Source organism: Halichoeres trimaculatus, unplaced genomic scaffold (genome assembly GCF_033239565.1).
Source record: "Halichoeres trimaculatus isolate MK-OKI-2021-1 unplaced genomic scaffold, fHalTri1.1 fHalTri1_scaffold_11, whole genome shotgun sequence".
Classification (NCBI taxonomy): Eukaryota; Metazoa; Chordata; class Actinopteri; order Labriformes; family Labridae; genus Halichoeres; species Halichoeres trimaculatus.
This window is the reverse complement of record NW_027437189.1, coordinates 29,216,878-29,229,807: the sequence shown is the minus strand read 5'-3', so window position 1 is coordinate 29,229,807 and position 12,930 is coordinate 29,216,878. Positions and strand designations below refer to the sequence as shown.

At 45.3% G+C, this 12,930-nt stretch overlaps 1 protein-coding gene across 1 annotated transcript in view; it reads right to left on the bottom strand.

Annotated features, from left to right (window-relative positions):
* The window catches only part of LOC141799091 (plexin-A1-like), a 453,927-nt gene that overhangs the window by 177,419 nt on the left and 263,578 nt on the right, over positions 1 to 12,930 (bottom strand). The gene's annotated exons all lie outside the window — the stretch shown is intronic.

Genomic DNA, 12,930 nt, shown 5'->3' with positions numbered 1-12,930 from the left:
GCGGAGGAGATGAGAGGCAGGGGGTAGCGGTTCTTCACAGTGATGTCGTTGAGCCCTCGATAATCAATACAAGGCCTCAGGGAGCGATCCTTCTTCTCCACGAAGAAGAATCCTGCGCCAGCAGGTGAGGAAGAAGGACGGATGATGCCAGCAGACAGGGAATTATTAATGTAGTCCTCCATGGCCTTTCGTTCTGGTGCAGAGAGGGAATACAACCTTCCCTTGGGAGGAGTGGTGCCTGGGAGAAGGTCAATGGCACAATCATAGGGTCGATGTGGTGGCAGAGATGTGGCGTTGGCCTTGCTAAACACAGCACTGAAATCGTGATACTCAGGGGGCACCCTTGAGAGTTCAGGCTGGACCTTGGTGCAGACAGGGGGGTGCGGAGACATGGCATCTTTTAGGCAGGAAAGATGACAGGCGGTTCCCCAACCACGGATGGAGCCAGTAGACCAGTCTATGACAGGGTTATGTCGTCGGAGCCAGGGGTAGCCGAGGACCAGCGGCATGTCAGGATGCTCAAGCACGTGAAACTGGATAGTCTCTTTATGGTTGCCAGAGATGAGCATGGTAACAGGAGTTGTCTGATGAGTGATAACTCCCATCAGATGGCCATCCAGAGCTTTAGCTGGAATTGGTTGTTGGAGGGGAACCAGACTCAGTCCAAGTTGCTCTACGACTCTCTTGCTGATGAGACTGGAGTCTGAACCAGAGTCGATGAGGGTGGCCAGGGTCTGGGGTCCGTCTGGCAGGAGCAGGCGTGCAGAAGGGGAAGGACGAAGAACCTGAGGAGTCTGGAGGGAAGAGTTCACTCGTACCTCCTCTCTTACGAGTGCTCTCTCTTTTAACGGGCAGTCTTTTACAAAGTGTCCTTGCCCACCACAATACAAGCAAAGCTGTGTGGAGATCCGTCGTCTTCTTTCAGCAGGGGTAAGGGAGGTGCGACCCAGCTGCATAGGTTCGGGGTCCCCTGCCATCGTAGAGGAAGACAGTCGGAGTGGATTCTTGGGTTGTGGACTGGAAATGGGCAGATGAGTCGGTGTCTGACTCCTTGCTCCTCTTCTGGCCCTGATGCGGAGGTCAATCCGAGTGGCCAGGTCAATGATGCCATCCAGGGACGAAGGGAGTTCATATGAGACCAGTCCATCTTTAATGTAGTCTGCCAATCCATGAACAAAGGCATCAATCTGGGCCGTAGAGTTCCACCCACTGCGGCTGGCTTGGGTGCGGAAGTCAATGGAGTAGTCTGCCACTGACCGTCGACCCTGTTGGTGCCTCAGGAGACCTGCCGCTACCCCGGCTCTGTCTGGATTCTGGCCAAACACCTTCCGAAGTTCTGTGGTGAAGGTGAGAAAACTGGAACAGGCAGGAGAGTGACGATCCCACTCAGCAGTTCCCCAAAGCCTTGCACGCCCCGTCAGATGATTGATGGTAAAGGCCACTTTGGCAGCTTCAGAGGAGAAAGTGCGAGGCTGGAGAGCGAAGAGCAGGGTGCAGTTTGTAATGAAGGCAGCACAGGTCTCCGGATCTCCATCATAACGTTCAGGAGATCCCACTCGTGGTTCAGGAGTGTCGGGCAGAGCAGGAGGTTGAGTGATCGGCGCAGGATCTGAAGCTGGTGGTGGGGCATGAAGTTGTGAAGCAAGCTCAGTAACTGTCTGGGTGAGGGTATCCACGGCACCCTGAAGGTGGCTGACAGATGTGGTGATTATCCCTTCCTGATGAGCCAACACTTCTTCAACTCTTCCCAATCTGTCCATTGCCGAGGGTGTGCTACTCGCTGGGTCCATCTTCTGGTCAGACTGTACTGACACGTTTGTATTTAGGACCCAGAAGCAAGTAGTTGGTGATAAACAATGAACAGTCTTTATTGGCAGAAACTTAAAGGCACAGTTCAGAGCGGGGTTTGAACCCGCACACTTAGGAATGAAGGATGAGTGTCTCTTCCGTAGAGCCACACAGGAGACGTTTGGGACAAAGGCTCAGACAGTCTTTGAATGCAGGGAGTTGCGGCTTGAGCGGGGATCGAACCCGCGACCACAGGAACTCTAGACGAGCGTTCTCCTGACTGAGCCACACAGGAGACGTACAGGCAAAGGCTCACGTAGTAGAAGGCCGGCGAGGGTTCAGTAACCAGGCAGACCAACACGGAGAAGGATTCAGGCGATACTCAGAGTCGAAGACAGGCAGGGATCAGGTACCAGGTAGACCAACACGGATCAGGACAGGCAGAACTCGGCGTCCGAGACAGAAGCAGGATCGACAGCCGGGGACTCAGGCAGACGGGTGAGTGACGAACAGAAGCTTTAGTCGATACCTTGTAGTCAGGCCGAGGGTCAGGCGTAACAGGCAGAAACTGGGACGGAACTTGTAGGCAACAGGTAAGCAGTCTGATGACAGGTCTGAAGTTCTCAGCGTGAGTGCGAAGACAGTCTGACAATGACTGTGTGTGGAGCTGGGGTTTATATAGGTGGCCTGATGGCAGCAGATGAGGTGCAGGTGTGAGCAGGAGCACAGGTGATTGGAGTCAGGCTGATTAGGCTGGAGACAGAGGCTGAGGCTGAGACTGTGACACTCCCTTTCTCTCCTCAACAACTTTCGGAGCTGGGACAGCGTTTTTGTTTTTTCAAAGTGCTGAACATTAAAGCAAGGGTACTTAGGGTTGGAGCACACGTTTTTTGTACGTTAACGTTTACTATTATTGAGTTTTTAATTGCATTTAATCATAATACAATCAATATGTCTAAGAATATCACACCAGTAGCTATTATTAGCTGCAAACACCCAGAGTTAATGAAAGACATTCAGAAGTTTTCGGACAAGTGGCACAAACAGTACAAAGGATTAGATCCTGCGTGGCCAGAAGAGGGCACATTTGATGTGGGAGTGTGTGGGGATATGGAATGTCGCATAAAAGATCGCAAACCAACATTTAAGACAAAAAGCAATCTGAAGCAGAAGGAGTTGGAGATCAAGATCATCAACCTGTTCAAAGAAGAAGGCCAATCTCACAGGAAGACGATAAGGGAAGGTCTTGCTGAGCTGCAGAGAAGCAAACAAAACAATGCAAGGAAGATGAAATTTCAGATGAGCGAGTCAGCAAGTGAAGAGAAAAAGAGTGAACAAACCAATGCAACAACCATCAGTGGATTATACCCAGTGATCACAGGATCATTCCACATTAATGGAGGCTGTGATATAGTGAACAGTGAGTCATTGGGCAGCAGTTTTGGAGGACAAGGGCAGAGTTCTACTACACAGATTGCAAATAAACCTCCAGAGTATACGGCCAGTGTGGGTATTCCCCCTAACACCCAACCATCCACACCGCAGCCATCCACATCCCAGCCACAGCAGCAGCCCCCACCGCAAACGCCAACTCAAAAACAGCAGCCTCAAGTTCAGACCCAGACTTCTGGACACAGAGTTAACCCACAGCCAACTCAGACGTCCCCACAGGGCGAGCAGATACACGACTTAGTTCCAAAACACTGCAGCACCACACTGAAGGCAAGTCCACAGGGAAAACAAGCTGTTCTAGACTGCTACGCAGACTACGACAGCAGACAGTCAGCATCAACGACATGGTGGTTAGATTTAGAGAGTGTGGGAACAGATTATGAGAGAGAAACAAACAGAACAGAGATCCAACAATTAGAGGGAGCTATAGACGAACAGTATGATCATACAGTTAAGGGACCAGCAACAGGGGAGCAATCAAAAGAAGGGAAAAAAGGGACACCGACTCAGACTGCAGGTGTACACCCCGAAGCTAAAATGCAGAGACAGTATGATCTTAGATACAGACCAAACATACACCCACCAGATAGGTACACAGACGGGCAGTATCCAATTCTGATTAAGGGCACCCAGGGTCATTACATCCCATGGCAGACACTCGACCTTGCTGGGCTGGTTTCACGGCTGCCAGATGTCCATGAGGGCGCTAGCAAGTGGATCAGGGCATTTGAAGAAGAAACAGTGGGAAAACTACTAGCTTTGGGAGACATTAAGTCTGTGTGGGCTCAATCATTTGGAGCTCCTGCAATGAATAACATTTTGGGACAAAGTGGCAATGGCTGGATGATTGATCCAAGAGCGGATGGAACAGAGTTTAATGCGTATCGCACAACACTCTGGCAAGCGTTACGCACAGAGTATCCAACTAGAACGGATCCTAAGGCTCTAAAAGGTGACCCCCTGCAAGAAAGTGAAAACCCGACAACCTATATCAACAAGCTGTTAAAAAGATGGAAGCAGGAAACAGAGGAGGAAGTGGACAAAAGCCCAACTTTGGTGATTTTGTTCAGAAATGCAGTCGTGGAGGCTCTGCCAACCCCATGCCGAAGCAAACTGGAGGATGTGGTTGGACTGACATCTATGCCTCACAGACAATTTTGCGATCACGTGACCCACGTTGTGGAAAAGTATCGCAAGGAGGAGCAAAATAACAAAGAACAGGAGAAAAATGTACAGAGGAAACTGGCACAGCTGCAGCTTGGTGAATTACAGAGTAAAAATAAAGTAAAAGCCCAAGCTACTGTCGTAGCTGACACTGCAAGACAAGCAGCACAGATCACACCAAAACCAATTGAGAATGCTCCATCGGCGCCCCCTCCACAAGCAACACCAGTGGTTAACATATATCCGCAGCATCAGTACTCACAACCTCCAAGAAACCCTCCATATTATGGCCCACAAAGACAGCCAATGCAGCGTAGAGGGGAGGGTCAGAGGGGGAGGGGAGGAAGACAGTCGATACCAGGACGCTGCTGGAACTGCGGTGAACCCAACCACAAAGCGATGTATTGTCCAAATTCACGAGCGAATCCCGAGTGGGCAGAAAGTGGTCGTGGAGTGCAGCCCACGCAACAGAGAGGTGGAGGACCAACCAATCCATGGGCAGGTCCAAACCATGGGTATTAGGGGTGCCCAGAGAATCCCACAGGGGAGGGTCAGCTTCCTCTAATCACCAAAGGAGCTGATGCAGAACCAATGTTGCAAGTAAAAATTGAAAATAAGCAAACATCAATGTTGGTAGACACTGGAGCAACACACACTTGTGTGTGTCCTGAATGTGGCTCTCACCTTCCCCTCTCAGGCAAATGTGTGAAAACAGTGGGGTTCTCGGGTATAAAACAGTTAATTCCTATGACAGCTCCAGTGCGAATAGCAACAGACGAAAAGGAAATCAGAATTCCTATCTTGGTATCGAACCAAACACCAGTTAACCTATTGGGGAGAGATGCATTATGTAAACTGAAAATTAAAATTTGGTGTTCACCACTGGGTGTGTACATCGACAGCGCTGGGTTGGTATCTCAAATGTACATGCAAACAGAGGGCGCCAAGGTGTATTGGTTGGGCGACATCACAGGGCCTGTGACAGAGACATTCCAAAAATGGGAAAAGTACATTCAAGTGCAGCTACCAAAAGCAAAAAAGACATTTTCTGAGTATCATTGTACAATGTACTACGACGCATCGGGCAGCGAAACATTTGAAGAAAAGTGGGATGAGGCAACCGCAGGTGTAAAAATCAATTTGAGCTCACAGTATATTATAGTGGGTGAACAGGGGGCAGCTCTAAATGTACAAGAGAACTCATTTATTTCTGAATGGTACAACGTCCCTGAGTCTTTGCCACACATCACGCTGCTGGTAAATGAAAACTTTAGATCAAAAGATTTGGGACCAATGATGCGGGCCGCTGCCCGAATTAAATGGGAAGAAACTGACAACCCATTAATCTTGATTTCACAAAAAGGGGACATGTTGAAAATTTTGTGTGACACAACAATGATTTCTAAGCCACAGGAAGTGGTAATTCCCGAACCTAGCACACAGCAGGTACTCACTGAAAGTAGCAAAGACAAAAACGGGCTATTTGAAGACATGACATTACGGGTTCCTGACCAGCTGTGGTCAAAGCATGACACTGATGTGGGTTTAGTAAAATCTGCCAATCCGGTCAGAATCGAACTCAAACCAAACTTACATCTGCCAAATCGCATGCAGTATCCATTAAAATCGGACGCTGAGGCAGGTGTGAGCAAAACAATAGAGGGGTTAATCAAAGCAGGTGTGTTAATCGAGACAAACAGTGCATGTAACACACCTATTTTTCCAGTCTTAAAAAGTGACAAATCAAAGTACCGATTGGTGCATGACTTGAGAGCAGTTAATGAAATCATACAGGACCTACCAGCGGATGTGCCAAATCCACACACACTCCTCACAAATGTTCCACCGGATGCAAAGTTCTTCACAGTGGTAGACTTGTGCTCTGCGTTCTTTAGCATCCCTTTAGCCGAGGAATCGCAACACCTGTTTGCATTTACCTACAGAGGAAAAAAGTTAACATATACAAGAATCCCACAAGGAATGAAGCACAGTCCACATGTGTTCAACCAAGTCCTCAAGCAAGATTTGGAGGATATTGGAATTGACAGCACACTAATTCAATACGTGGACGATTTGCTGATCTGCTCATCCTCCTTGGATGAGTGTCATCGAGATTCAGTGAAGGTGCTCCAAAGGCTGGCAGAGGGGGGACACAAGGTCTCCAAAACAAAACTGCAGTACTGTCAGCCTCAAGTGGAGTACCTGGGAAGAACAATCTCTCATGGGACAATAGCAATATCTCCCTCCCAGGTGGAGGGCGTGAGTAGAGTCCCGCGACCAAGGAATGTACAGCAGATGATGACATTCTTGGGAATGACGGGTTACAGTTCTGACTGGATTGAGGACTATGCCGAAAAAACTTCTCCATTGAGAGAAATGATCAAAGCAGCAGGTAATGTATCTTTGAAAGCTCAGTTGAAATGGACGAGCGAAGCAATGACAGCGTTCGAAACACTGAAACAAGAAATGCAAACCGCTCCTTGTCTTGCAACACCAAACTACGACAAACCATTCTTGTTGTATGTATCAAACAGAGCAGACATGTATGCAACAGCTGTGTTAATGCAGGAAACATGCAGTGGTCGTCAAAAACAGCCCATAGCATACTACAGTACAAAACTTGACAATGTGGTTCAGGGGTGGCCGCCATGTTATCAGGGCCTAGCTGCAGTGCATTTTGCATATGAAAAAGCATCCACAATAACAATGGGGTATCCCGTTACTATTCTCACTCATCACAAAATCAGTGAGTTGATAAACCAAGGGAAGTTCGTTGTAACTCAGTCACGCTGTTTGCAGTATACACCGTTGTTGTCGTATCCAGATATAACAATAAAGAGATGTCAAACAACAAATCCAGCAAACGTGATTCCTCTAGAAACTGAGGGTGACCCTCATGAGTGCATCGCCGAAACAATGAGATACACAAAACTCAGACCTGACCTTGAGTCCACACCAGTAATCTGTGAAGATGTGACATACTTTGTTGATGGTTCCTGCTACCGAGACCACCTAGGAAATCATGCAGGGTTTGCGGTAGTGAAACAAGAAGCTAACAAGTTTGTTACAGAAAAAGCTGAAAGTTGTGCTCAACCATGTTCAGCACAGCTGGCCGAATTAAAAGCATTGACTGAAGCGTGTAAATTAGCACAGGGGAAAGTAGCTAATATATACACTGACTCAGCATATGCGCACGGAGTTTGCCATCTTTTTGGTTCATTGTGGAGACAAAGAGGATTCAGAAGAACAGATGGCAGTCCAATACAGCATGGTAACCAGATAAGTGAATTGATGTCGGCAATGATGTTGCCATCCAAACTTGCTATCATTAAGTGTCAAGCTCATCGTAAAGGTAACGATGTAGTGATAAAAGGAAATAATGCAGCCGATGAGGCTGCCAAAGCAGCATCCAAGTGCGAAGCAGCCATCTTGGCTCCTGAGATCTCACTTGAACCAACAGTCACTCCTGAAGACATTGTCTTAATACAAAAAGAGGCAAGTGAAACAGAACAAAACTTGTGGCGACAAAGAGGGGCGTCAACAGACGAAAAAGGCTTATGGAGATCCCATGAAGGACTGTTGGTTGCACCGGTGCCCCTGTTGACCATTTTAATCTCCGAAGTACACAGTGCAGACCACTGTGGAAGGGGGGAGGTATTAAAAAAGGTAAGACAACAGGGATATTGGTCACCATACATGCAAGCTATGGTCGATGAAGTGTTAAGCCAATGTGAAATCTGTGCTCAAAATAATGTACGAAAACCAATAAAAACACCAATTGGACACATCCCAGTCCCTGAAGGTCCGTTCAAACACCTAGCCATAGACTATGTTGACATGATAAAACCAGTGCAGGGGAAGCGCTATATGTTAGTCATCATAGATCGATTTTCACGCTGGGTAGAGGCGGTTCCATCAAAAATCTTGGGTTCAGAGACTGTGGTTAAATTTCTGACAAGAGAGGTTATTCCAAGATTTGGCATACCGTCAGAAATAAGTTCAGATAATGGGTCTGCTTTTATACATAAAGTTGCCAAGGGTGTCCTCCAACAGCTGCGAATAAAACAGAGATTATCCGCCGTATATCATCCCCAGAGCAACGGGATGGTTGAACGAATAAATGGAACTCTTAAGGCAAAGATCAATAAGATCTGTGCCAGCACAAAGCTGAACTGGGTAGATGCTCTGCCGCTTGCACTAATGAGTTATCGTATGCAAACTCACCGAAGCACGCATTTAACCCCGCATGAAATGCTAACAGGCCGGCCTATGCCAGCTCCGCAGTTGCGAGGTCCGTATAAGGGACCTCCCCTTGAGCAGTTACAAGTTGAGCTTAAAGACTATATGAACCAACTAACTGCAATACATAAGACTATCTACCTACAGGAAAAGAGGAGAGAGCCAATCCCTGACCAGGGGACCAAGAGACTGGTGGTGCCGGGTGATCAGGTGTACGTCAAGGTCTTCCGAAGAAAGTGGAACGAGCCGCGACGAGAGGGGCCGTACACAGTGGTGCGAGCTACCCCAACAGCAGTTCAGGTTGAAGGAAGTGGAACGTGGTATCACCTGTCTCACTGCACGGCAGTTCCAGGGAAAACAAAGGGCGGTATTGAGTTAAAAAACAAAGATGAACAAAATGACATTGTGGTGTGTCCTGAGCGTAACAAGCATTCTGATGTGGATACCCATAGGAACATGGGAAGTGGAGACTCAAAGAGTAAAGCTGAATGCCCTGGAGACCAGACCCACGACCGAGACGAATCAGCACCTCGGAGGAGACAGAGCCTATGAACGGTGTGAGCAGGCTCTGGACAGACAGCTGATGATGGTGGCTGGTCTCCAGCGAGCACAAATGTTGAACATGATGACTCCGTCCCAAAAAGCACAACTCTGCCTGGACGAAAAGGACGCAGAGAATGGGAGATATCCGGACTTGTACCCCAATCTTGACTACTGTGACGACTCTGATGGAGATGAACAGAGTCCCGTCTGAGGTAACTCGTAAAAACTGAATGTTGTCAGGAGCAAGAGGATATCACAAGGGACGATGGAGTAATGGGAATAACCAAGAAGTGACCATTAAGTGGACATTATATTGCAATTAACCTTTATACTACTTTCTCTTATTCTCACAGGTGAATGCATATTTCAGTTCATGAGTATGTTATGTTTTAGTATGTTTAATCATGTTATCAGTTATAATCGGGATATTACGTTCATTTAAGTTCATGTAATCAATACAGAAGGTATACTTAGAGGTTTAGCTACATCAGCTTCAACAGTTTTAAAAAGATGGGTAATTAATCACATTTATCCTTGGGAGAAATGCTTACAGTTAAGATATTTTGTTAATCATCTCAAATGGCTTCTATGGTAATTGTTGTGTTTAAGTGAAAAGTGTAGTGACTTGAAGTTCACGATGAAGGTCGCCAGCGGGTGGGGCCGTAAGGGAATTTCCTGCTAAAAGCAGCCGGCAGGTTTTCGCCCTTGCAAGATGTGAACTTCTTAAGGTGAATGATGTATTCTGCATTCTGATTATGATGAAGTCAATGTTCTGGTTATATACAGACATCTATACGTGTACTCCAAAGTAGTTAGACTGATATTATCAAAGCTAACATCATTTTGTAATCCATGGTAACAATATTACATTTCATATATGTATTTTTGTTGTTTTTAGCTAAAGGAAGAACGTGGACTTTCGGTGATGTCATTGTGGGATTGCATTTTATTTAAATTCGGCTTTATGCTAATATAATCCCAAAATTGGAATTATAGGGGGGATTATGTTAGGGCGAATTTAAAGGCTAAACATACAGCTATTCGTTTCATATGATATTTGTGAGATTCTAGTTGAGGTAATTTCAGCCAGACCTGCAGCAGGCTTGTTCTCGGAAAAGGTGCTTGTGAGAGAGGTCAGAGGTGAGTTTCTCAGCAGCGAAAAACAATACTCGAAACCTTTGCCAAAACGTTCCACCCTGATAGGAGAGTACAGGAAATCTCATGCCGTGACCAGTGGTAGTTTGGCTGGAGCCAAACTATCCCCATAGTGACGAGTTGGCAAAAACAGACACATGATGACGTCACTGAAACCTTCCATAAAGATACATGTTTGAAGCTGAGGGGAGTCGGTCCGTCCATCTACCATGATTGCTGTGTTTCGAGCTGTGTGACTTCAATAAAACCCGCAAAGGCTGCCAAGTTGATTCTGTCGTCTCATCATTGATATATGTGTATTTGCATCTGGGAAATCCTTAACAGTATCAGTCCATACTCCAAGCCCAGGTATCGGTATCAGGACCAGAAAAGTGGATCTGGACCCCTAAACTGTAGCACAGTTGGAAATTACGAGCGTACCCACAAGACAGGATTTTAAGAAACACTGCTAGCTAAGCCACTTATATAATGGCTGAGCTACTTTCTGATTTTAATGTGTGTGTTTGTTTTTGTTTTTTTGTACCCATCTTTTGTTACAAAAAGTGGAATAGGACAAACAAAAATGACAAAAAGAGGTGTCCATTTTTCCAAAACAATTGGTAAAAATGGTAAAGGTTTTTTTCTTGTTTTATGTAAAAAATGTCTTATTACACTTGATATGAGCCACATGCAATGTATCAGTCCAGAGAAATGTCTTGTTTCAAGTTATTTAAAGACAAAAATGAGGTCTAAATTGCTTGTAACATGTTAAAAAAATCTGTCAGTGGAATTAAAAAAAAAATCCTCAAAAGTTTGCTTAAAACTAGATTAATGTCACTATATGAGTAACCTTTCTCTTTTTCTATTGGCATGTTGCTTGTTACGAGACCTCATTTTGTCTTTAGATAACTTGAAACAACATTTTTCCGGGCTGGTCAGGTGAATGTGGCTCATATTAAGTCTAAAAAAGTATTTTCACTGAAAATAAGACAAAGTCACTTGATAAGATTTCAAATTTTTTCCAGTGTAAGTGGATGTGATTGTTTTTATGTCTTAACATAACCCTATGATAGAGAGAACAACAGAATATGTAAACATTATGGCACAGAGCACTGCTGACATCAAGCTACACTTGGCAAGCAAAAGAGAAATCCACTCTGAGTGTGCTGGAGCTGCATTTTCATTTCAGGTGTATCGACACAAAGAGCAGATATCTAAAAGTGAGTCAGTGCCAGGCAGCCGGGTCAACACCACGGTTAGAGAAGGAGAGAAGGAGAGAGTATGTGAGGAGTGAATCTGAGGCAGCGACTTCAGAGGAGCAGCCAAGAGTCATTCAGGGAACGACATTTTATTTGTTTTCAGTTAACCTTTATTCAACACGGCAGCTCAATTAAGATCACATCCTTCATCTGCTCTCAGGCTCAGCTCAGCGCTGCTTTTTCTCTGTTTTTCTTCCCTGCCTTTATGTCTTCTTTAAGTGTGAGTTCAAAGGAAAATATTGACAAGCATTTAAAGACAATGAGGCAAAAATATTTGACTGAATCATTAAAGCATATGGCATTTTTTTCCAACTTAATTAAATGTCCAATTACTGCAATTGGAATGTTGCCTTCAAACCTGTACTTTGGAACAGGAACAAGATCAGTCCAAGTCCTACCCTGTTGTTATGGCTCTTTGTTCTGAGCCAGCTGATCTGGGAATGATCACAATTCTAACTCATATAACCTCCTAAATAATCCCCCTTTTTTTTTTTTTTTTTTTTTTTTTATGCAAAGAAAATGTGGAAATGTCTGCTGACGTTAGATGAAAACCTTCTATTAAAAGTTTTGATGTTTAACTGATGACTACCAAGTTCAATCAAGCAGGGGGAGGCAGGGTCTGGTGGAGCTTGCCAATCAAAATAAGACTTGCAAACTACTGTGAGTGAGAGCAGTGCGCTTTTTGGATGAGAGATCAGCATGGATATAAGAAGAAGAAGTTAGATAAGGCATAGGAAGATGCTGCAGGTCAGAAAAGTTCAGGCAGCTCACTGAGAATGTGTCGTGGTAGTTCAGAGAGAAAGAACGGTGTGATCATGAGAAAAGATGATAGAGATCATGGAGAGGATCAAAGGATGGAGCAACTGAGACGAGCGCAATCTATAAAAACATGTTTTCTCTGTTTTTTTTGGATCAAAAACAGGAGGAGAGACATAAAAGAGGAGAGTCCACTCTTCTTAGGTAGTTTTCAAGATGCTCTGAAAATGGCTTGCAGCCAATGAGTTAAACTACCACAGGGGCACCAGGGTGACAGTTAAAAGCTTGAAGGGTTAATTTACCAGTCAGTTTTACAAAACTTTCACTTTTGATGAACCAGCTCATCTTGAGGTCAGAGAACATTTCGAAGACAGTGATAATTGACAACATTCAAATTGGTAAAACTGGGTACACAATCAGTCTGCTGATTAAAAAAAAAAACAAAAAAAAAAAACTGTGGAGTTGGTGTACTGAGTATTGCTAACTGTAGCAGAGCTAGCAGCAGTCTTTTATCCAGGCTAATTCATGCCTTCTTATGTAGCTTTATCTAAATGTTTGTGTGTACCTGCACAGATATTTGGACACATTTCACCAA